The following is a 24277-nucleotide window of genomic DNA, read 5'->3' as shown; positions in this document are numbered from 1 at the left end:
ATGTCCCCTGAGAAAGTTATTTTGGAACAAAGTAAAGCATGCAACTTTCCTAATCATGATAAATCTTCTAAAATAAATGTGAAATACTTCTCCATTAAGATAAGATTTATGGGTTCTGTTTTATGAGTCATTAGGACATGAAAATGCTTCTTGAAATAAGAAGGACATATGCCAGCTTGTAAAGAATTAATAAAATTGGATAATGACTATAATTGTTTACTTAAATTTTGTTTTTCTAAAATATAAACTTACAAGTTTACTAACTTTTAGATATAAATTTTATAAATTCATTCCAAGATTATTCAGAGTACTTATATGTCCCCTATAACTGCATTCAAGTAAGGGAAGCATAATTTACCAAAACAAGTTGGTTCTTGATAATTTAATTGGATGGTTTATTTCACAAACTCAACATTTACCTAACCAGTAAAGTAGAATGTTAAAAAGTGGAAGTAGAGTTATATATTATTAAACCCCCTTAATTATCAACCTCAAACAACCATGTACTTTTGAATGTCTGAAACTCAGGGGATAGGAGGGGGAGGAGAGGAGAAATAGAACCCAAAGCCATCTGGACAAGCTATTCTAAATCCATTTGATAAAATTGTGAAGTTATCTCATTCTCAGTCTTTCAGAGTACTTTTTGTTTTCAGGGGAAACAACTATTTTAAGGGAGGGATTACATACCTGTAGGTATTACCAGTGGTTTTTTTTTGTTTTGTTTTTGTTTTTTTTTTTACAAATATAAAGTTTGCTATATAAAAAAGTTCAGGGGCGCCTGGGTGGCACAGTCGGTTAAGTGTCCGACTTCAGCCAGGTCACGATCTCGTGGTCCGTGAGTTCGAGCCCCGTGTCAGGCTCTGGGCTGATGGCTCAGAGCCTGGAGCCTGTTTCTGATTCTGTGTCTCCCTCTCTCTCTGCCCCTCGCCTGTTCATGCTCTGTCTCTCTCTGTCCCAAAAATAAATAAACGTTGAAAAAAAAATTTTTAAAGTTCAGGCATAATTTTCTATTTAGTTTGAGACCTAGTTATTAGCATTCATATTATGAATTTGTATATTTTGATAATTTTTAGAACTGAATTAATAGTGATTATTTGGGATCACTTAGCTGTTCTATGTGTAAAATTATTCACCATTTCTTGCCAATAGCATACTCTCATGTTTTACTTTATTTTTTTAATGTTTACTTATTTTTGAGAGAGAGAGCAGGAGAGGCAAGGAGAGAGAGTGAGAGAGAGAGAGAGAGAGAGAGAGAGAGAGAGAGAGAATCTGAAGCAGGCTCCAGACTCTGAGCTGTCAGCACAGAGTCTGATGTAGGCCTTGAACTCATGAACCTTGCGATCATGACCTGAGCTAAAGTCAGATGCTTAACCGACTGAGCCACCTAGGAGCCCTATTTTACTTTAAATAAAGCAGCAGCAATACAGTGTCATCGGACAAGTACTACCAGGAGAGAAATAATAGAAAAAAAAAAAAAGTATGTGACATCAATGTTTTCTATTTCTCTTTCTATAAAAAATTCTATAAAGTGTGTAGTCATTATTTAAAAAAGAAAAAAAAAGAACATTAGAAAAGCAAATGAAATGCTAACAATATCACTATTAATCCAGCCAAACTTCAGGAGAAGATAAGAATCCAGATATTTAAACCTAACACTACAAGCTGCCTTTAGCCTGTGGACATTTGCTTATATAGAACTGGGCAGTTTTTGGCAATATTCAAGGAAAAAGAAATAAAAGCCAAAACCAGGTTTTGCACAAGACAGAGTTTGATACCTTTTCCCACCTGAAGCTGAGACTTGATTGTTTACAATTTCATGGAAAAAGTAATTGGAATTATCAGGACCTCATCAATAATTACAGTTCAGTGTTCTGGTACCTGAATGGTCCAGTAAACTTCACATGTATAATTGAACTCAATATTTCCTGGAAATATATTGCCCATAGGATTCCAGATGAAGCTGGAATGAAATTCTTTCCTGGGAAGAAGATCTCCTAACCCTGACCTCAAATTATCCCGTAAATTAATTTGCACGCAGTGTTCAAGTTATAGCCTAAAATAAGTAGACATACAATAAGACTTAATGAATAAAAATCAGTGAAAAACCTAAAAGAAACAACAGCACAAAAACTTGAGACATTGAAATTATCAGACACAGGCTATAAAGTAACTGACTGTGAAAGACATGGGGGAAATCCTGGAAATTATTACAGAGAGCAAGAAAATTTTAAAATCAAATACTGATTTGGAAAATAATCAAATAGAAACTCTAAAAGTGAAAAACACAAAAATGAAAATGAAAAGCTACAGATTAAACACAACTATATGAAGGTTATGAATCAGAATTATTGAAGAATACAGAGAAAAATTTGGAAAATACAAAATAGAAAATAAGAGATGTTGAGAATACTCTGAAAATTATAATAATCTATTACTCTCTTCTGTAATATGTCTTTACAATAGAATGAGAAAGTTTGATTTTTTTTAATTGAACCTGGGATACTATGCCCAATGAATTATATATTTCAAAATCACTTTCAAAATACATATTTTCAAACAAACATAAACATGCAGCTCACCACCCAGAGAACTACACTAAAGGAGATTATAAAGGACATGTGTAAGTGTAAGGGAAAGTGATCTGAAGTGGAAGATTTGAGGGATAAGAAAGAATGAGGACCAAAGCAATGCAGTAAATATCTGGGGGCGGTGGCGGGGGTGGGGGGGACAAACGAGCATTAATTGTATAACCCTACTAAACAGAGAAGAAAATAAAACCATTTTGGATTACGAAATAGAGAATTAAATACAGAAATAGTACATAAATGAGAAAGAATAAACCATTTCAGTACTTTAATATGATTAACAAGTAAGAGAGCAAAGATTTTGATTGAAGTTACATTTGGTAAGTAGAGGATGCATGTTGAAATCCAATGAACCAATACAAAAAACCTGATTTTCAAATCAACCTCCTACCCCTTATCAAGCTTTACAATTAATTTTAAGAATAGAAGTGATAAAGAGGCTCTGCATAGCAGGGAGGGTATGGGCACTGAGGTAGCTTCCCAAGTCTTTCTTTCTCTGGAAAGATATCCAGTCTGTGGTGGAGCCAGGAAGTCATTTCTAAGTGAGGTACATAAGTTATTACCTCACACAGCTGGGAGTGTTCATTCATGTCCATTTCATGTTCCCAGCTTACACGATGTATTTGTAGAGATAAATGCTTCATAAATTTATGGATTCTAAAAGGCTTATTATTATAAGTAATCATTTAGCCTGAGATTCCTATTTAAAACATTGCATTGATAAAGACTCACCTCCTAGAAAATATCGTTAATCTATTTACCTAGAATACCAGGAATCGTATTGGTCAGGAAATTAGAACACGTTCACCTGCCTTGTTTTCTTTCCCCTGGGTATATCCTTCCTGTAATCTAGAAAGGAATGAATTAGAGGTTAGCTGTTTAACTCCTTTCTTTCCACTATAGTAACCAATGAAAGAAGCAAAATATGTAAGTTTCACATTGGTAGAAAATACAAAGTGGAATGGTAAGAAGATAATCCTTTAATACTACAGAAAGCAAAAACAGAAAAAACAGAGGACAAATAGAAGCATAAAATAAGATGATAGAATTCAATGTAAATTTTGCAGCAATCATATTATATGTTAGTGTACAAGTATGTTTGCATTCAAAGATGATAATCATTTGATAAAAATAAAATCTAATCATAACTCGTTTATGATAAACCTGAAATATAGTAATATAAAAAGTTTTAATGTAACACTTACATTCAGATAGGCATGGAAATACCAAGCAAAAGAAAGCAATGTAAAGTATATGGATGACATTCAAAATATGCTGTATTGCAAAAAGCATTCTTAGAAATAAAAGTTACTTCAAAATGGTAAAAAAGCATTCAGTTCACCAAGGAAGTATGCTATTTTAACTCATGTCTCAATAATGTTCTTAAATTGTGCAAGGCAATTGAAATAAATCCATAATCATAGTGGCCGATTCTATCTATATATTGATTGATTGATTGTCATCCAAATCAAGCTGGGCATTCATTTGTTCAGCAAATAATTGTTCAGTGCCAGCTGTACAATGTGATGATTTCGTATGCATATACATTGTGAAATGATCACCCCAATCAAGCTAGTTAACGTATTCATCACCTTACATAATTATTATTTTGTGTATGTGTGGTGAAAACACTTAAGATTTATTCTCTTAGCAAATTTCAAATATATAATACATTTTTATTAACTCTAGCCACCACCTCTGCATTAGGTCTCCAGAACTTATTCTTTTTAAAACCTAAAAGTTTGTAACGTTTGGCCAACATCTCCCCTCCCCACCGCCCCTGCCCCTGCCCCCCATTGCCAATGTTTGACATTCTGTTTCTCTGAATTCAACTTTTTTTTAAAAAAACTAGATTTCCCATATAAGTGATACTATACAGTATTTGCCTTTCACTGTCTGGTTTATTTCACTTGGCCTAATGCCCTCCAGATTAATCCCTGTTGTTGCATATGACAAGATTTCCTTCTTTTTATTGGCTGGATAATGTTTATTTACCCACTGATCAACATTTAGCTTGTTTCCCATGTCTTGGTTGTGGTAAATAATGCTGCAGTGAATATAGAGGTGCAGTTATTTTTTTCAATATAGTGACTTCATTTCCTTTAAAAAAATGTCTAGCAGTGGAATTTCAGATCATGTGGTGATCAATTTTTAATTGGTAGTTAGTTGTTTTTTGTTTTTTTTTTTTGAGAAATCTCTATATTGTTTTCCATAGTGGATGTACCAATTTACATTCTTGTTCCCACCAATAGTACACAAGAGTTCCCTTTTCTCTACATCTTCACTGACATTTATTACCTCTTGCCTTTCAGATAATAGCCATTCTAACAGGTGTGACTTGCCTTTCCCCATGATCAGTGATGTTGACGTCATTTCATATACCTATTAGCCATTTGCAAGCCTTCTTTGGAAAATCATCTACTCAGGTCCTTTGCTCATTTTTTAAATAAATTTTATTTATTCATTTATTTATTTCGAGAGAGAGGGTATGTGTGAGCAGGGAAGAGGGGCAGAGGGAGAGAGAGAGAATCTTAAGCAGGCTCCACGCACTGTGCAGAGCCCAAATGACCATGAGATCATGACCCAAGTAGAAATCAAGAGTCGGCCACTTGACTGACTGAGCCAACCAGGTGCCTGACTTTGCTCATTTTTTAATTGAGGTATTTAGGGTGGGTTTTTTTTGCCATTGAGTTGTAACAGTTTCTTCTATATTTTATATATTCTTATATATTTTATATATAAGATCTTATATATTTTATGTATTCTTATATATTTTAGATATTAACTCCTTATGAGAGATATGGTTTACAAATATTTTTCCCATTCTGTAGGCTGTGTTTTCATTTTGTTGATGGTTTGCATAGCTGTGCAGGAGATTTTTTTAATTTTATTTTTTATTTTTTAAAATTTACATCCAAATTAGTTAGAATATAGTGAAACAATGATTTCAGGAGTAGATTCCTTAATGCCCCTTACCCATTTAACCTATCCCCCCTCCTACAACCCCTCCAGCAATCCTCAGTTTGTTCTCCATATTTATGAGTGTCTTCTGTTTTGTCCCCCTCGCTGTTTTTATATTATTTTTGTTTCCCTTCCCTTATGTTCATCTGTTTTGTCTCTTAAAATCCTCATATGAGTGAAGTCATATGATTTTTGTCTTTCTCTGACTGCCTAATTTCACTTAGCATAATAGCCTCTAGTTCCATCCACATAGTTGCAAGTGGCAAAATTTCATTCTTTTTGATTGCCAAGTAATACTCCATTCTATGTATGTGTGTGTGTATATATATATATATATACCACTTCTTCTTTATCCATTTATCCATTGATGGACATTTGGGTTCTTTCCATGCTTTGGCTATTGTTGATAGTGTTGCTATAAACATGGGGGTGCATGTGTCCCTTCGAAACAGCACACCTGTATCCTGTGGATAAATGCCTAGTAGTGCAATTGCTGGGTCATAGGGTAGTTCTATTTTTAGTTTTTTGAGGAACCTCCATACTGTTTTCCAGAGTGGCTACACCAGCTTGCATTGCCACCACAGTGCGAAAGAGATCCTCTTTCTCCACATCCTCACCAACATCTGTTGTTGCCCGAGTTGTTAATGTTAGCCATTCTGACAGGTGTAAGGTCGTATCTCATTGTGGTTTTGATTTGCATTTCCCTGATGAGGAGTGATGTTGAGCATTTTTTCATGTGTCAGTTGGCCATCCGGATGTTTTCTTTGGAGAAGTGTCTATACATGTCTTTTGCCCATTTCTTCACTGGATTATTTGTTTTTTGAGTGTTAAATTTGATAAGTTCTTTATAGATTTTGGATACTAACCCTTTATCTGATATGTCATTTGCATCTTCTCCCATTTGTATCTAAAGTCTTTAAGGATTAGGTTGGCTTGTCCTCTCTCCTATGGTGGTTTATCTGGGCTTCTTTACAGAATGTTGTCTCATGGTTCTCAAAGAGCAGAAGCAGAAACTCCAGTGAGGAATGAGACCTAATCTAGGAAGTAGAGCAATTTCATTTCATCCTCATTTCATTGGTTAAGACAAGTCAAATTCCAGCCCAGATTCAAGAGGAAGGGAAACAGACTGTTTTTTAATGGGTTGAATAATGATAGCAGTTACATTGCTAAGGGCATGGACAAAGAGAGGCACGTTTCATTGGGACTCTCAAGTGTAACTGCCAGCCATATAAGTAAAAGAAGAAGACCAAAAAAAATTGCAAATGAATGAAAAATAAGAAAATGTAAAAAAAAAAAAAAAGAATAATCAGACCACTACTTGGCTCTGAATAATATTTGTACAACCATTATAATAATGTAAATATTATTTGTCAATTTGAATACAGAGTGATCATTTTGGGAAGGTGAAATGGTCATCCAGTGTCACAAAATATCAACACTTAATTTATAAAATGAATAAATTAAGGGAAAGTAGCATAGTATCACATTGTTAAAATTTGGAGTAAATACTTGAACAAATAACTTGAAGAAATGAAAGTTGTTGCCAGTAGGGAGTGGTTTGTAGACTGGCAAAACCAGGAATTCCTGCTTTACCTAGGGGCCTTTTGTCAATGTTGTAATGTGCATACAAGGATTATGATTATTAAACTTTTAAGGAAAATCAAAAGCAAATGAAACCCAAATACATACAGAAATAAAAATAATTAAGCTGATGGTTTTTTCCTAAAAAGCTTGATTATCCTGCCTAGAACAAATTCTTCCAATAATTAACTAGCATTATCTAAGATACTGAATAAGGCAAAATCTCTCTACACACTGTAAACTAGGATCTGAAATGAGCCTGTTTACTTACATGGACAGACTCCAGAAGGAAGTTTTTCTAATTGCAAGTCTGACGAGAATGCCCTTTTAAAAAGGCATAGACTGTGCTTAATCACCCAAATAAGTCTTCAGAAATTTGAGTGGACTCAGAAATTCAACCTGAAAGCTGGGCAAATGTACCTTTGGGGGCAAATGTGCCATACCAGAACAGCCAGAAGAAGAATCTTTGGACTAACAAGGCCTGAATCCATTCCTGGATTGCACCAACAAACCTTTGGCAGGAAATCTTTGTGGTTGTTGGTGAAGCGTGGGCTGCAGGAAGTGAGGACCATCAGTGGTGCATTACATTTTGCAAAAGAGTCCCAACAATCCAAGCCAGGAAAGAAGCCCATGTAAGCATCCAAAGGGTTTTGCATTTTTTATATTATGCTTTGCATTTAGTTTGCATACAATTCCATATTACAGTTTTTTTTTTTTTTATGAGCCCCTTCTCTTTTAAGAACCTAGCATACAGGAAAAGAATATCCTATTTCAATTCAGGAAAACAGCAGTAAAAGAAAGCCTGTTTGATATGAGGATTTGAAATGGGAGCTATGCATATGAACATACTTGCAAGCTGGGAAATGAAGGTGTAATTTGAGTAGAAACTATTTTTGCATACTATTTTTATTGCATTTATGGAAAATACCCATGGCAAAATGAATGTAAAAATATGCTGTATCATGTTTAGGATGACTGTATCTAGGCTGTAGGATTCTGGATTTCTTTTTTAACCTCAAATGGTTGTATTTTCTGTAGTAACTATAAACTACTTTTATGATAGGAAATAGCTATATTAATTTTTAAAAAGACTTAATAGGACAGTGACTTTTATATTGGAAAAATAGGAAAAGAAGCACCAGAACAAATTCTGGACGTGATCAACTTAGCAGGGTGATTGTATTTGGTAGCAAAAATAACAAAAGAAAAGTCAGTTCCTGCACAGGGTGGGCAACTGTCGACTGGTCCTTTTGGTAGCTCCCTCCTCTTTTAATGCTCTTGGCATTCTTGACCACCAGGGTTATAACTCCATCCACTCTTTTTCTTGATCCTAATTGGGTCTCTCCTTCTAAGATGGTTAGTAAGTTCATAATATTCTTATATGCCCTTTACTTCCTGATAGCACTCTGGCAATGTAAACAACATTGTGAAGGTGTATGAGTTGACTTCATTAGATGGTATGAAACTATTTATTTAAAAGAACTTAAACCTTATACCTCAATGAGGTACATGTGGGTACCTCAGTATAGTATAATTTGTAGTAAAAATTAATACGTAAATGCAAAATCATCTATTGGCTACTCTTGTACACCTTGCCTCCCATTAAGAGTACAGCCTATTTCCCTGCTTGTTGACTTTGGGCTTGGCCACTTGATTTATTCTGACCAAGGAAGTATTAGCAGATACAAAGAAAACAGAAGCTTGAACTGTGCTTGTGTGGTCGTCTCAGCCATTGCCATAAAAGGAATTTAGCAAGATTATCTCACCGGTCCAAAGAAGATAAGAGACATGTGGAACTGAGCTGCTCCCAGATGAGCCCTGCTCCAGTTAACCACCCAGGCATGTGAGCAATAATAAATGATTGCTATTTTGAGCCACTAAGTTTAGAGATGCTTTTTTTTTGTTGTTATTGTTGTTTTATTTTGAAAGAGAGAAAGAAAGAGTGGGAGAGAGGCAAAAAGAGAGGAAGAGAGAAAATCCCAAGCAGGCTCCACATTGTCAGCATGGAACCCAATGAGGGGCTCAATCCCACAAACTGTGAGACCTTAATCTGTGCTGAAATCAAGAATCATTCTCTTAACTGACTGACCCACCCAGGTGCTCCTAAAAATGCATTGTTATACTGATATAGAAATTGTTACTGGTAAGTGGGGTGCTGTAGTTATATATGTATATATTTAGAATTGGGAAGTGGTAGGTTCAGAAACCTGTTAAAAGATATAAGAGCATTGTTACAGGATGCTTTAAAATTTGCAAGCTGTGCTATGTGTTACATGATAGTACAGGGACTGTCACAGTTTGTCTGGAACTGAGAGGTTTCTCGGAATGTGGGACATTTAATGCTAAAACTGGGAAGGGTCGTGGGCAAATCAGGATGAGTTGACGACCATGTGAAATGTTGAAACATTTGGTAGGGTTGTCTGGAGTAAAATGTAAAGTGGTAAATGGACCTTAAAACCTTGTCCACTCGAGTAAGACGATAGCGAGGTAGATATCAAAATCATGAGAGGTGCATGTAATACTATTCTGCAACTCGTAGGATCAGGGAAGAACTGTCCACTTTGCAAGCAGAATTGCTGGCTTGGAAGCTAGGACTTTTTCTCATTTCTAGACTCTTCTGCCAGCAAAATTTCAAAACAAAGGTGCAGACCGTGAGATATATGCCCAGAGTAAAAACCAAGTCAAGTATATGACCCCAATACCCTTCTGTTAAATTCTCTACAAGTGATAAGGTGGTTTCCAGTGGACACTTTCACAGGCAGTAGGTCTCCTAGAAAACATATGGGCCAATATGCCCAAAAAACAAGAAAATTAAGTCTGGAGAGAAAGACATTTACCTCCAAGAATTGTGGAATCAGATACATAGAATGCCCACAAGGTATTTGAAAGACGTATCTTACAAAAGTGCCATAAATCTGAACTGAAAGGTACTAATGCTGTTTTAAATCATAAAAAAAAAAAAAGTTTCTGGGCTCCCAACTTACTGCACAAAGAAACAGTCTGAGAAAGGGAAAGATGTTTCATTGCCAAAAAAAATTCATTTTACGATGCTGTCTTCAAATATGATGAAAGAGGATGAAAAACACGTGAAGCAGCTCTGAACACACTGAGCTCAGGCTAGGAACAGACCTCCCCTTGGCCTATTCACAGACAGTGAGAATAAATGCTTGTTCTACGCCACTTAATATTGGGATGGTTTGTTACAGTCAGCAACAGCTGGCTGACACAAAGCCCTTTGTATATGCTCACAAATCAATGTGAGACTCCATCCCTACTTAATTTTTTATTTTCTTTTTTAATGTTTATTTATTTTTGAGAGAGAGACAGAGATACAGAGAGTGAGCGGGGAAGGGGCAGAGGGAGGGAGACATAGAATCCGAAATGGGCTCCAGGCTCTGAGCTGTCAGCATGGACCCTGATGCAGGGCTCAAACTCAGGAACCGTAAGGTCATGACCTGAGCCAAAGTCGGCCGCTTAACCGGCTGAGCCACCTAGGCACCCCTCCATCCCTACTTTAAAGGAAATTTAAAGGTGGTAGAAATAACAGACGCCTCCGAGAACAGCATATCTTCTTGTTCTAATTGCAAGATGAATATTTAATACATATTCATTGACTTGGTCTATAGCTTAAGGTTGCTAAGCTATATTTTGGAATATGGGACAGATATGCTCTGTATCTTAATATTATTGTAATATCTGGGGAATGTGGCCCATTCCTTGTATGATTGATGCTAAAAAGTAAGGTGGAAATCAGAAGTAGTAAAGCATATGTGATATAAATCAAAATATTCTGCTGTAGTCAATCACATGGCAAATAGCTTATAATCTTGATATGATATTTGGTTATGTTTTCACATTAGAAAGAATGCCTCAATAAGGTTTAGAGCTCCAAATATTATGAAAATGTCAAGGTTACAAATAGACTCAAAGTAATTATAAATTATAGAATTTTAGTATATAAAGTGAAAAGCAAAATAAACACATAATTAGATGATTGAGCAAAATGTTTTTGCTATGTTTTAGAAAATAGGTTTTAGGGGCGCCTGGGTGGCGCAGTCGGTTAAGCGTCTGACTTCAGCCAGGTCACGATCTCGCGGTCCGTGAGTTTGAGCCCCGCGTCGGGCTCTGGGCTGATGGCTCAGAGCCTGGAGCCTGTTTCCGATTCTGTGTCTCCCTCTCTCTCTGCTCCTCGCCCGTTCATGCTCTGTCTCTCTCTGTCCCAAAAATAAATAAACGTTGAAAAAAAAATTTTTTTTAAATAAATAAATAAATAAAAAAGAAAATAGGTTTTACATGTGAGTAATGAAAACTAATAAAAACTACTAATTATTATTTTATTATTTTAATTAATGTTTATGGTTTAATTTATTTCAACTACTTTAAAATAATGCTTTCCGTTTTATATTTCCAGAAATTGCATCTCTATAGTTTTCAAAGCAGAACTATTTCATAGCAGCATTAAAGACAAAAAAGTTGACATGCAAAAAAACGAATGAATGAAGTTAATTTTTCACTTATCAAAAAAGAATTTCCCACTATTCCAGTTATAATACACATTGAGTAATCAGTCAAAGCCATTTTTTGAGTGCTTACTTGGGGCAAAGCACAGGGGGATTATATAAATGTTTCCTTATCCTTTTAAATGTCATTTAAATAAAAGAAGCAGAGAGAAAAAGAAGCGAAAAGTTGAAATCCCAAATATTAGAAATGTATTGTATAAATATAAATTTCATTTGTAAAAACTCACTAAAACATCTGAAGAATAATTGGAGTGAATAGAATTCAAGAAACTTCCTGAGGTTCTCAGAAAATAACTCTGGTTTATAAAAGTAAATGCATCGCTGATTAATGCCATTCACTCTTTTCTTAAATACGTAACATACAATCACCTCCATTTCCAGAAAGTACATTTTAACTTCAGTCTCTAACAACAGAACTCAGTGACTGTATAATTATGTGATTCAATCAGGGAATAACCTTCTTACCAACTTTCTTACTAATTCACTTCTGCTTCACAATGGGAGAAGCCATCAACCTTCCTATGAGAGCGGCTCTGTCTCAGAATAGTGAGAACTTTACCCTGAGAATTGACACCTAGGCTACACTGGTCTAGAGTTATTGTCTGGAGACACTTGCATCATTACCACTCATGTATCTGTTCATTGCATAAACCTTCACTTTGGCAATGAGGAGGCTAAAAATAGCCAAACATCCACAAAAATGTTGTTCCGACTTCATACTCCACTAGTCATCAAGTAAAATGATCTTGTCATCACTCTGTTGAAAATAAAAAGGGAAACACTATTTAGATTTAACATGCCCAAGCTCCACTTTGCCTCCTCTGCTCTCACCTCCCACCTACTCTTCCTCTGATTTTTTTTTTTTTTTCCTCTCTTGGTAAATGTCATCACAATCTACCGCACTGCCTAAGCTGAGTACATCACAGTCATCTTTGCTTTTCTGTCATATATCTGGGTTCAGATAACTTACAAATTATCTTTCTCTGTATTTTTAACTTTCATTTCCACTGTGCCTGGCCCATCATATGAATTCAATAAATGATAACTGTTACTGTACACTCCTCAGCAAGGCCCTTTGCTGCAGTCTACTTTCCTAATCTCATCTTTAGCTGTATCTTCTCATGCTCACTGGACTGTACAGTGTTTCCTAAACATGCACTTTCAGACAGTGATTTCACACAAGCTAGGAGCTCTGTTTGGGCTGTCTTCACCCAGTTTTTCTACCAGGTGAACTGCTACTCAATATCAAATTCTCAGCCTATATGAGAATTAATGACATTTAATTAATGACATTCCCTGACATTTAATGAACTCCCTGATTATGTTCCTATCAAGTTTTCTATCCACTTTTATTTATTTATTTATTTATTTATTTATTTATTTATTTATTCAATTTTAGAGAAAGAGAAAGAGAGAGAGAGAGAGAGGGAGGGAGCGAGGGAGGGAGAGAGAGAGAGAGGTAGCATGTGAATTGGGAAAGGGGCAGAGGAAGAGAGAGAGAGAATCTTAAGCAAGATCCATGCCGGGCATAGAGCCTGACATGGGGCTCTAACTCACAACCGTGAGATTATGACCTGAGCCAAAATCAAGAGTTGGACACTAACCGACGGAACATCCCCAAGTTTTCTTTCCATTTTTACTATGTCACTTGTCACTATGCATTTTAAATGTTTACTCTTGTTTCCTATGATTGCATCCTGAGAGTAGGAGTCGTGTCTGATTTATTTTTGAATTTCCAGAGAATACCAGAGTGCTTCAAATAGTAAAGGTGCTCAATAAGCTGTTGATAGTTTTCTGTCCTCTATGCAAACATTAAAGATCTCATGATTTATAAAAGACTTGAATGTAATAACGGTGTCTGTGCCATGCCAGGTGAAGAAGTAATCATCATTTGGAACCACAGATGATAGAAATTTTCATTAGGCCACTTAAAGTGCTATAGATGCAGATAAGTCTGCCAAATTTATCATATAAAAATACAGCACCTGCAGTTAAATTTGAGATCAGAGAGACAATAAGTAATTTTTAGTATAAGTGGGTCTCAAATATTGCATGGGACATACTTACACTAAAAATTTGTTTAGTCTCTGTCTGACCTTCAAATTCACCTGGGCATCCTGTTTTTATCAGGCAATCTTACAGGTCAAAGGGAAGTAGAAAGTGTACAATGGACGATAAGCAGTAATTACGGTAACTATAAACCCTGGTTTGCCCTCAGGAGGACTGGTTTACATTTACTGTCTTCATTAACTTTCTCACTTCATGATCATTCCCACTTAGACCCTCAAATATGACTACATTTGGATGTGGATTATATGATCACAGCATGTGTCAGTAGTGGCTCAAATCATTATTTAGCAGAGATGACAAGTATAATATTGTGATTAGTTCTAGCAATACACTGTTAAAATTATTACAAACCCAAACGTTCAACTTTGACAGCAGAGGAATGCAGTTGGAAGAGTGACATTTCTGGACAGGGTGAAAAATGGTGGATGGAATTGGAGACGCTCATTCAGCTGATGTGGGAAACAGAGGGTAAGTACTGTCGTGTATATTACAATGTTGAACAGGGTGTAAATAAATGTATTGGATGTCACTTTAGCGAGGGCGGGAATAGTAGCAAATTTAGAAGGCAGGACTGTTAGGACCCTAACTACCTGACCTTTTCAACCTTTCTAGTTTCCCCTTGCAGCATTTTCCCTCTTGTGCAATCTGGTTCACTTACTTTGTCCCTCTTTTGGTTTGCTGAATGCAACTGTCTGCCTCCCTCTTCAGAACCTGCACATGTGGTGTTTGGTGTTCCTTACTCTGACCAGTCTTTCCTCCCCTCCTTTCCTCTGGGCACCCTCCATTACTGTCCCCCCCCCTTCCATTTAATTCCCCTTTCATGCTATAGTACGTTTTAAAAAATTTATTTGTTTTGAGAGAGAGAGAGAGAAAGAGAGGGAGGGACAGTGAGAGAGGGAGAGAAAGAACCCCAAGGAGGCTCCGTGCTGTCAGCACAGAGCCTGACTTGGGGCTTGATCCCACAAACCGTGAGATCATGACCTGAGCTGAAATCAAGAGTCAGATGCTTAACCAACTGAGCCACCCATGCACCCCACATGGGTGTCTACGTGTGTTTGCGTGTGGGTGAGCCCCTGGAGGATATCAGGTTTCCCAACTAAACATTAACTTTATTTCCCTTCTCTAATATTTATCTCCATTTATAATAATGTATTTGTGCTGTTATTTGGTTATTCTATGTCTTGTCTATTGCACTTTCTATGATTTCAATGTATTCAACACATCTAGCATTAAATAAATACTCATAGCAAGTATGTGTGACTATAGGGAAAGAGTTTAATAGAAGTAAAATTTAATAAAGACTCCAGCTGTCCAGATGCAGAATGGGCTGCCTTTAAATTACTGAGCTTGTGATCACTTGACATTTTTAACCAAAGGATGAATGACCATCTGTCAGTGACAAGGATGTTCCAGAAGGTTTATACAAAAAATGGAGTGGGAAGTTGATGGCCCCTAAAGTCTTTTCTGACCTTTATATTCTGTGACTTACAAATGAACTTTACAATACAACTTGCTTATAATATAGAACTGCCAGTATTTTTCAATCTTAATTATCCTGAAATACGAATAGAATGAGACCCACTGATTATTGAACATTGAATTTCTGATAAATATTGATTAAGTCAGTGAGATTGAGAGATGGTTTTCTTTATTTATTTATTTATTTTTTTTTTTTCTTTTTCAGGGAAGAATTTGAAGGCACACTTTAATTCATGGAGGTGCCAAGTGGAAGTTTGCGGTAGATTGAGATTTAGAACTCAAGATTCAAGAACTCTCCTTTGCATATCGGATAGTGAGTTTCTGAATTCTTTAATCTTTTAAAGCCTAAGGAAAAGAAGCCTAAGGAAAATAATGTGAAAGCATTCTCAATTTCCTAAGGTAAAGTAACCTCTACATCCAGCCAGGATGGGGCTAGAACTTAAAACCCCAAGCTCAAGAGTTGCATGCTCTACCGACTGAGCCAGCCAGACACCCCTAGCAAATGCTTTTTAAATATTAGTGCATTAAGCCCTGATAAGAAAGAACCCTCCAATAGAAACACTTTTAAATTTTAAATTTACAGAAGAGGAAACTAAGATAAATAGGTATTTCAGATAAATAGATGTTAAGTCAGTTGACTGAGGCCATAGGTTGTAAGTAGTGAAACTAAGATTTGAACCAAGTCTGGTTGCAGCTTGATACTGTTAATCATTGTGTGATGGCAACTGCAGTTGTAACAGTACAGGAGGATAAGAGTGAAAGTATCTTGCCCCATTCCTTCCTCATGTCTTTTACCACTTCTTAGAGGCAAGCATACTTAGCCTTTGGTGTTCTAACTATGTCTGGTAGATATCACCATAACTTTAAGCACCTTTAAATGCCTTTATTTACCATTTTTTTTTAATTTTTTTTTCAACATTTATTTATTTTTGGGACAGAGAGAGACAGAGCATGAACGGGGGAGGGGCAGAGAGAGAGGGAGACACAGAATCGGAAACAGGCTCCAGGCTCTGAGCTGTCAGCCCAGAGCCCGACGCGGGGCTCTCACTCACGGACCGTGAGATCGTGACCTGGCTGAAGTCGGACGCTTAACCGACTGCGCCACCCAGGCGCCCCATATTTACCATTTTTTTTAATGTGTGCATTGAACACACTACTTGTAATTCTTTTTCAGCCTCCATCCCCATATTTTTGTTACTTTGTTCTGGTTATTTTAGTTCTTGCCCTTGATCGGTTAGAAAATATACTTAAATATCAAAATTTGATCCATCAACTTGAGATACTTTTAATCTAGATAACCCTTCTCTTTTCTCCTCCTCTTTGTGAGCCAGGACATTATATTATCAAAATTTACATAAATTCCATTTTTAAAAGGAAACATAGTTGCTTTGAAAGCTAAAAACCATTTAAAAATAATTGTCAAATCATGTTTATATAATCATTATTTAATTTAGAACCAAATACTCTGAAAAACCTATAATCCAATGCCATTAAAATCTGAGATCATTTTAACTTCTTTCCTTAAAATTGTTCAAAATTATGCTACATTTTTCTTTGCTTAAATGAAGACCAATGCCTTTATCATACAGCTCTAAGGATTTTCTGTATTTTATTTACTTTATTAAAGAGATATTATAATGGCCCCCTGATTCATTGGTCATATATGTCAAATATTAGATTCAATTTTATAAGTAATCATTGCAACAGAGTTTATAACATTGTTATTTCCTACAACAATATCAGTATTTATACACATAAATATACATAAATGAATCACTCTTTATACTTAAAGATTTTTACAGATAAGCATAATTATATATTTGTATAATAGGAAAAATTATATAATACTATTATATATGTAAACATAAATTATATCAGTTTGAAATTTGTCAGTATTATATAACATGTGGTCTTAGTTCTTTAGTTAATAGGAACCATTGATATGCCTATGATAATTCTTTAGTCCCCAAGGAATATAAAATAATTATACCAAGAACCCTATTGAAACAATTTTAACACTGAGTTACCCTTTCCTCACTAGGTCAGCTAGTCCTCTCGACAAAACCAGTAATTCTGAGACTTTTATTTTTTTTAAGATTTTTTTTTTTTGAGAGGGGGTAGGGGCAGAGAGAGAGAGGGGGAGAGAATCTCAAAAAGGCTCCGCATTCAGTGCAGAGCCTGTAGTGGACCTCAATTCCGTGACCCTGGGATCATGACCTGAGCTGAAATCAAGAGTCAGACACTCAACCAGCTGTCACCCAGGCATCCCAGTAATTCTGAGACTTTTAAACAAACCCAGTTCACTTTGTCCAGTACATGAAGATATTATGGTTGCTTACTGTGGTTCTCATTTAAATTTTCAAGGGAACTTTTTAGTGTATTCTCATCATTAGATGCAACTTTTTTTATCCGCTTCTTATAATGGTGTTGAAAAAGATAGTAAATATTCTGAATGGCCTAGTTGCTGAGATTTGTTAAAGGAACATGGACATCCCTCACTCACAAGTTTATATCTTTCCTATCCCACCTAACGGGAGGATCCAGGAGAAAAAGAAAAGGGGAAAGACACATAATTAGTAGGATGGCAATAATCTAAGGAAAACAACGGAAAATGATGTCTCCTGTACTAATGTAAATCTATTAAGAGCATACATATTTTATTCATATGGACAATTTTATTTCCCTGGATATTTTGCTATTGAAGTTACTCAACATCTAATTTTTTAACATAATTGTTTCCATCCCATTTGAAATATTCAGATTTGGCCAACTATACCATAATAACATTAAACATGCATGTAATATTAATACTAAAATTTTAAATCTTAAAACAATCAATATATTCCTGTGAAAATTTTGGTCCAAATAATTTAAAAGTGCCTTAGTATAAAACATAAGATTGTATGATAGAACGGAACATTCTATCAAAGGCTTTAAAATAATAAAATGGTAAGTAAAGTTTGCGTTAGAGGTAAACATGAAGATATTCTTATATAATTACTGTGGGCATAATCATGCGAAAAATAATGAATGTCTAGAAATGGAAAACATCAACATTCACTGAGTAATCAGAAAGTATTCACATCCATATATTTTCTTGGGAAATACCGAAATAAACATCTACACTGCATATAGAGTAACTGCATACAGTGCACACACAATATTGTCTAATATTTTATTATCAGTATATTAATCACTGGCCAAGCTGCCATTGCTTGCAGACATAAATTACTTGTATAAAGTTTATGCAAAATAGTGATCTCCTTCATCAAGGCTTGGATCAATGTTTCTAGAGACAAGTGTGCTAAGGTGATAACTATTACCCCATTCACAATTCCAATCACCTGTACATCCATAACTTTACCCCAAACTGATGGTGTTTAGCATGATGGACATTTGGGGGTTTTACTAAAGTGTTAACTCAGTATATGGAGCGGGAATAGAAAACAGTAAGGTTTTAACCATTGATTAAACCTTAAATAAATTCCTCAAATTTTTATGGGAGGATGCCATTGACTTCAGTAACTATTCTGGAAAAAGGCAAGGATATGCAAACACTTATAGGAAGAGAAATGAGAGCAACCAAGTTTTATGTCTTTTTACTTCGTTAAGAAATAGAGAAAATGTTAGATATATTCTCACGTTGGAAGGAAGTGATTATTTTCAGCTGTGGCCCTGAAAATGTATTTTCCTATGATTTTAACCTATTATTCTAAAAACTATCTCATTTGACAATATCTATCAAACATTTATTGCCGGATAGAATGATAATAGCATGAGGGTGAAACATACCTGCATCGAACATAGTAACTGATAGATAGCATTAAAGCCCCCATAGAAAAATAGTCTACAAAATCTTTTATATAACACTTTCTTTGGAGTTGAGTTAATCTTAAAGTAGCTAGAATGTTTAAGAACAAGAAAAGGTAAAAAGGTGTTATTCATAAAGGAAATAAGCACAATTAAATATAATCAATTTGAAAAGAAGACAAATATGTATACTTAAGGAGGAATGAAATATAAATAGGCTCATTTATTGGAATAAGATGGGAATCATGATTTCCCTGACTCTAAGAAAATGTTTATTGGGTTAAGGACAATTATGAAAGGGGAAGTCAGTCTCAGGCAAAGAGCAAAGAAAAGAATATTGCAATGCTTATTTTAAATACGAATCTTACGGGGCGCCTGGGTGGCGCAGTCGGTTAAGCGTCCGACTTCAGCCAGGTCACGATCTCGCGTGTCCGTGAGTTCGAGCCCCGCGTCAGGCTCTGGGCTGATGGCTCGGAGCCTGGAGCCTGTTTCCGATTCTGTGTCTCCCTCTCTCTCTGCCCCTCCCCCATTCATGCTCTGTCTCTCTCTGTCCCAAAAATAAATAAATGTTGAAAAAAAATAAATACAAATCTTACAGAGGGGGTGGATAATCACACAAATCAGTGCTATATTGTCTTCTTACTTTGCTCTTGGTCTTTTGCTACTAGCATCTTTTGTCACGGGGAAGTTAATGTTATTTATGTTTGAGAATATATTTCTTCTATTTAAAAGTCCTCAGTGGTTCCTTACTGCTTACAAACTAAGCCTGAAACTACAGAACAAGGCAACTGTAAATGTGACTCCAGTTTTCTTTTCAATTTCATGCTCTCTGTATCACCAATAAGTCCAATATTGGGGGTGCCAGACCACCCAGGTACTTTGAACTGAGTGCCATTTGCCAGAACAACAGGCATTTGTATTCACACTCTCCCTTGACTTCAGCCTTCAAGGCTCTCAGAACAAATGCCACCAACGTCTGCCTCTTTCTTAGATGAAGCAATCACTAGAATAATACAATCTATTTGTTTTGAAGATATATCTGTATCTGCTAATGTATTTAATCTGTAAGATCCTAGGGGCCTTACATGCTGCTTTATTCATCTTCATAACTATGTTTTTCAGGCTCAGTAGAAATTCGATAAATTCTTTTCTGAATGAAGGCTGATGTTATAAGCTATTTCTTTATTACTCTCTCTCCAAACAGACCAGTTTGTGTGTGTGTGTGTGTCTTTTTAATAGTGTGCTTAGATTTTTATGACCATACATTAGCAGACTAAAGGATTTTAATAAAGACCCATTAACGTGCAACTTAAAAGAAAAATCAAGATTGTGTATCCAACTAGGTTTTCTTTTTAAAGGAATGGCTTTCAAATTTTGTGGTTTAAGGTTAAGATATCAGAGACATAAGAGAGTTGATACCCTCATTTTTCTCTTGTTTGTTCCAATATATTTATTTGCTTGATAAGTATTAGAGATATTCTTTGTCCAATTACATGTTTTATTTCCAATTGAATATACATTTCCAAAAGTTTAAGATGTTTTCCAAATATGGGACTAAGGTTTTTACAAACTCACATAATTGAATGTGAGGAAATCAGGGAAGTTCTTAGGCATACACACTTAAACACACAAACAGGTACACATAAAATTTGTTCTTAGATTGTTAGCTTATTAGGAACCCAAAAACACCAATAATGAATAAGATATAGCAGTTTGTTAAGGTGAATATTCAAACATATATAATTATAAGAATACGGTAAAACCTTGGTTTGTGAGCATGATTCATCCTGGAAACATGCTTATAATCCAAAGCACTTGTATATCAAATTGAATTTCAAGAACCATTGGCTCAGTTGTGATCACATGATGTTTGGCATCATGTACTACTCCTATTGCAAGACATCACTCATTTGTCAAGTTAAAATTTATTATAAATGTTTGCTTGTCTTGTGGAACACTCGCAGAACAAGTTACTCGCAATCCAAGGTTTTACTGTAATTCATGTAGTTTATGTTATATTATAAATAAAATTTCCCCTCTAAGTTTTCTTTTTTACATGTATAACGGATACTCATGTCTTTATAAGTTGTGAGTTGTGTGTGTGTATACATATGTATACATGTGTGTGTGTATAATTAATCATCACGCAAGTTGTATATATACATTGTTATTCAGCACCCAAACACCCATGACATTATGTCAGATTTCTGATGAAAGAAAATTATATTTTCAGTATATTTTCAGGAAATATTTTATAAAGAGTGATTTTATATCTACAGTCTTGCCTCTAATCACAGATTGTATTTTGTTCATGCCCATAATTTTTGAACAATAATTTTAGAGCAACATTTATATGTCATGTCATTTGTATATGCTTAACAGAGTCTGTGATTAAAATTACAACAATATATTCTGCTTAACATTAAAACAGTGTAGTTCTTAAGGAGTTATTGGCAAGAATAGAGCTTGGAGTGAATGCTCATTCAAAGAAAAAAGCTTTCTTCTCTTCCATTTTTCTTTTCTGTCTCTTTAAGTTTTGGTGGATTTGGGGTGTCCATGCTATAATTTAGCATCTTTTTTTTTTTCACATTATTTTCCAGTGAACCTACCAACTGTCTGCCTGTTGTCTTATTTTATTGTAATTTATTTTTCTTAAAACACAAACCAAACCATGTGACCCCGCTGTTTAGAGTCCCTCAGTAGTTCCTCAGGGCTAACTGGAATAAAAGACTCTCTTCAGTCTGGTCCTGCCTGTCTTCTAGCCTTATCTTTCAACATTTGTTCACCAGATGCTCTGTACTTGGGTTATTTGTGGGTCCTCACTAAGCCATGCAATTTCACCTTTCCAAGCCTTGCCCCTTGTTATCTTAGAAAACTGTTGTGCTCTTCAAGATGTAACTCAAAATGCTGTTACTTGCTTTCTTCCTCTGTCCTATACGTATCTGTATGTGTAGCCCAGTTGCCATCAATCTATCTTTATTTTTTTAGTGGTGTATATATCTGACCCATACTTGACTGGGAATGCCTCTACATCTTTGCATCTCCTTAGAACAATACTGTAATTAGTGTAAAAAGATAGAGTGACTGACATTGGGGTAAATTAACTAAGTATTTATCTCACAAAACAATTGCCACTGGTAAGTTTGGACACGATTAATTTAGAATCTAGGATGTTTGCTTCTACCTCTTTTTCATCACCTACATGTAGGAAGACTTTCTTTACACTGGATCTATCGCCTCATATTTGTTTGCAAGCTTCTAAATTTTCAAATATGTAAATATTCCTCCCACTTTGCTGACAATTATGTATTTAAACTCAAATTCAGTGAGTCAGAAGCAATAGAATGATATTATCATAAATATGTATACATAATATATGTTATATAAAACTTGTATAGGTTATATACACATAAATATTATGTATATATAATATGTAACACATACCACACACATATACAACATACACACATCACATCACATGAAACCATATGTGTGTGTTATATAAATTATTGTATATATATTTACATACACTTATCTTTCCAATAAATTTATGAGGACTAGATATATTCAAATTAAAAAGCTATGAAAATATCTAGGATATAATAGCATGGACTATAAATGTGGAAATTGACAAGCTAATTGAACCATAACAGAGGCAGTGCTTAATATATTGTAAAAATAGAAACATATATGTATATATATAATTTGTCATAAATATACCTAATACTTTTTCCATTATTTCTGCATGTTAAAATCCACCATATTGTTAAAATGTTACTAAGTTCTTAAGGATGTTTATACTATAGTTTGTAACTATTGTCTGCGTGTATGATACTGCCTCTTTAATTATCGTGATCCAAACATTTCTCTTCAGTGTCTAGATATTATTCTTAGATTCACATTTTGAAAGTCAACGTAAATAACGTCTGTTTTGACCAATAGCATAAAGTTGCTTTGAGCTACTTACACAAAACGTTTTCAATATTATTTAAACCAGTGGTTTCTAAGCAGGGGTGATTTCACTCTCAAGCAGACCCAGAAAGATGTTGATTTTGATTGCCACAACTTGGGGAGGGGGTGCTACTGACATCGAGTGGGCTGAGGCCAAGGGTGCTGTTCTGTTAAACATTCTACAAGGAACACTTGACCCAAAATGTCCCCACATTTGATCCAAAATGTTGCTGTTGCCAAGGTTGAGAAACCCTGGTTTAAGCAAGTTGTGTTCAGTCCCTACATTTGGAGAATCAATGAAGACTATGAAAAGAAGTAGCCCAAATGCCCATGTGACCTAAGTAGCCTTAAGTAGAATCCAGTTCTGTTATTATTTTGTATTTCAAAATCATTTTTTAAAAACTTTCAAAGCCTCCACCCAAGTAATGCTATTTTCCATTTCTTTCTGAATTTGTTGATTTGGGGCCCATAATCATATCTTAATAATTCTTTACACTGGGGTCAATTCTTTTTGTTCAGGTCCAGGACAGATGCATCATGTAATAAATCACACATGCTTGTGTTCAGCGAGACAGGTTTCCACAGAAACCTGTTGTAATCCACTATTTCCTGAAAGACATTTTGTATAAAGGGTAGAATAGAACCAGGGAGCTAATCTAGTCCCTCTGGCCTGTCCAGGCAACAGCCTAACTAAATTATGCCATGTAGATTAAATAAATAAATAAATAAATAAGCAAGCAAGCTATCCTTAGAAAAAAAACATTTCCTACTTTCTTTAGCATCCAGTTCAACTCAGTTGAAATGATTGAGGCAGTGTATAAGTGCAAAGGAAACTAGGAACACTGACATCCTTAATTTATTCTCAAAATAAGATGTGGGATAGAACATACTAAACTAAATGATTTGTTGCCATGACACCAAAGTATTAGGAGTAAACTCTGAAAAAGTTGCTCTGTTAAAGTCCATTACAAATTATGTTCCATGTGGAGTTAAAAATATGTTCTGAGTCTCACTCTCAGTATACTTGTAATTAGCTTTTTAATCAGTTTATTAAATGTGACTCCTAGTAACATTTGTAATTCCATTTTAGATCTGTTTCTGTGAAGAATTTCACATAAAGTCCCATTTATATATGTGTGTGTGTGTGTGTATCTTGGACTGTGCATATATATGGTACATGTATGTGTGATATATATTTGATATGTATGTGTGTGGATATATATACTTAAAATTGCTATAAATATAAATACTTACAAATATAAACTTTCATCCCCCTGAAGAATAACTGTATAATGAGGGATGCTGAACACTTGTGTTATA

General features: G+C 35.2%; 1 long non-coding RNA gene across 1 annotated transcript in view; it reads left to right on the top strand.

Annotated features, from left to right (window-relative positions):
* Window positions 1-14190, top strand: part of LOC121037875 (uncharacterized) — a 40363-nt gene extending 26173 nt beyond the window's left edge. Inside the window, exon 4 of the long non-coding RNA XR_005794034.1 lies at window positions 14090-14190. This is a non-coding gene — a long non-coding RNA (uncharacterized LOC121037875). The remainder of the gene's footprint in view (window positions 1-14089) is intronic.
* Window positions 14191-24277: the final 10087 nt, after the last annotated feature.

The sequence above is a fragment of the Herpailurus yagouaroundi genome, unplaced genomic scaffold, assembly GCF_014898765.1.
Source record: "Herpailurus yagouaroundi ecotype Mexico unplaced genomic scaffold, PumYag 164, whole genome shotgun sequence".
Taxonomy (NCBI): Eukaryota; Metazoa; Chordata; class Mammalia; order Carnivora; family Felidae; genus Herpailurus; species Herpailurus yagouaroundi.
The sequence above is the reverse complement of the archived record's forward strand: the minus strand, read 5'-3'. Positions and strand labels throughout refer to the sequence as shown.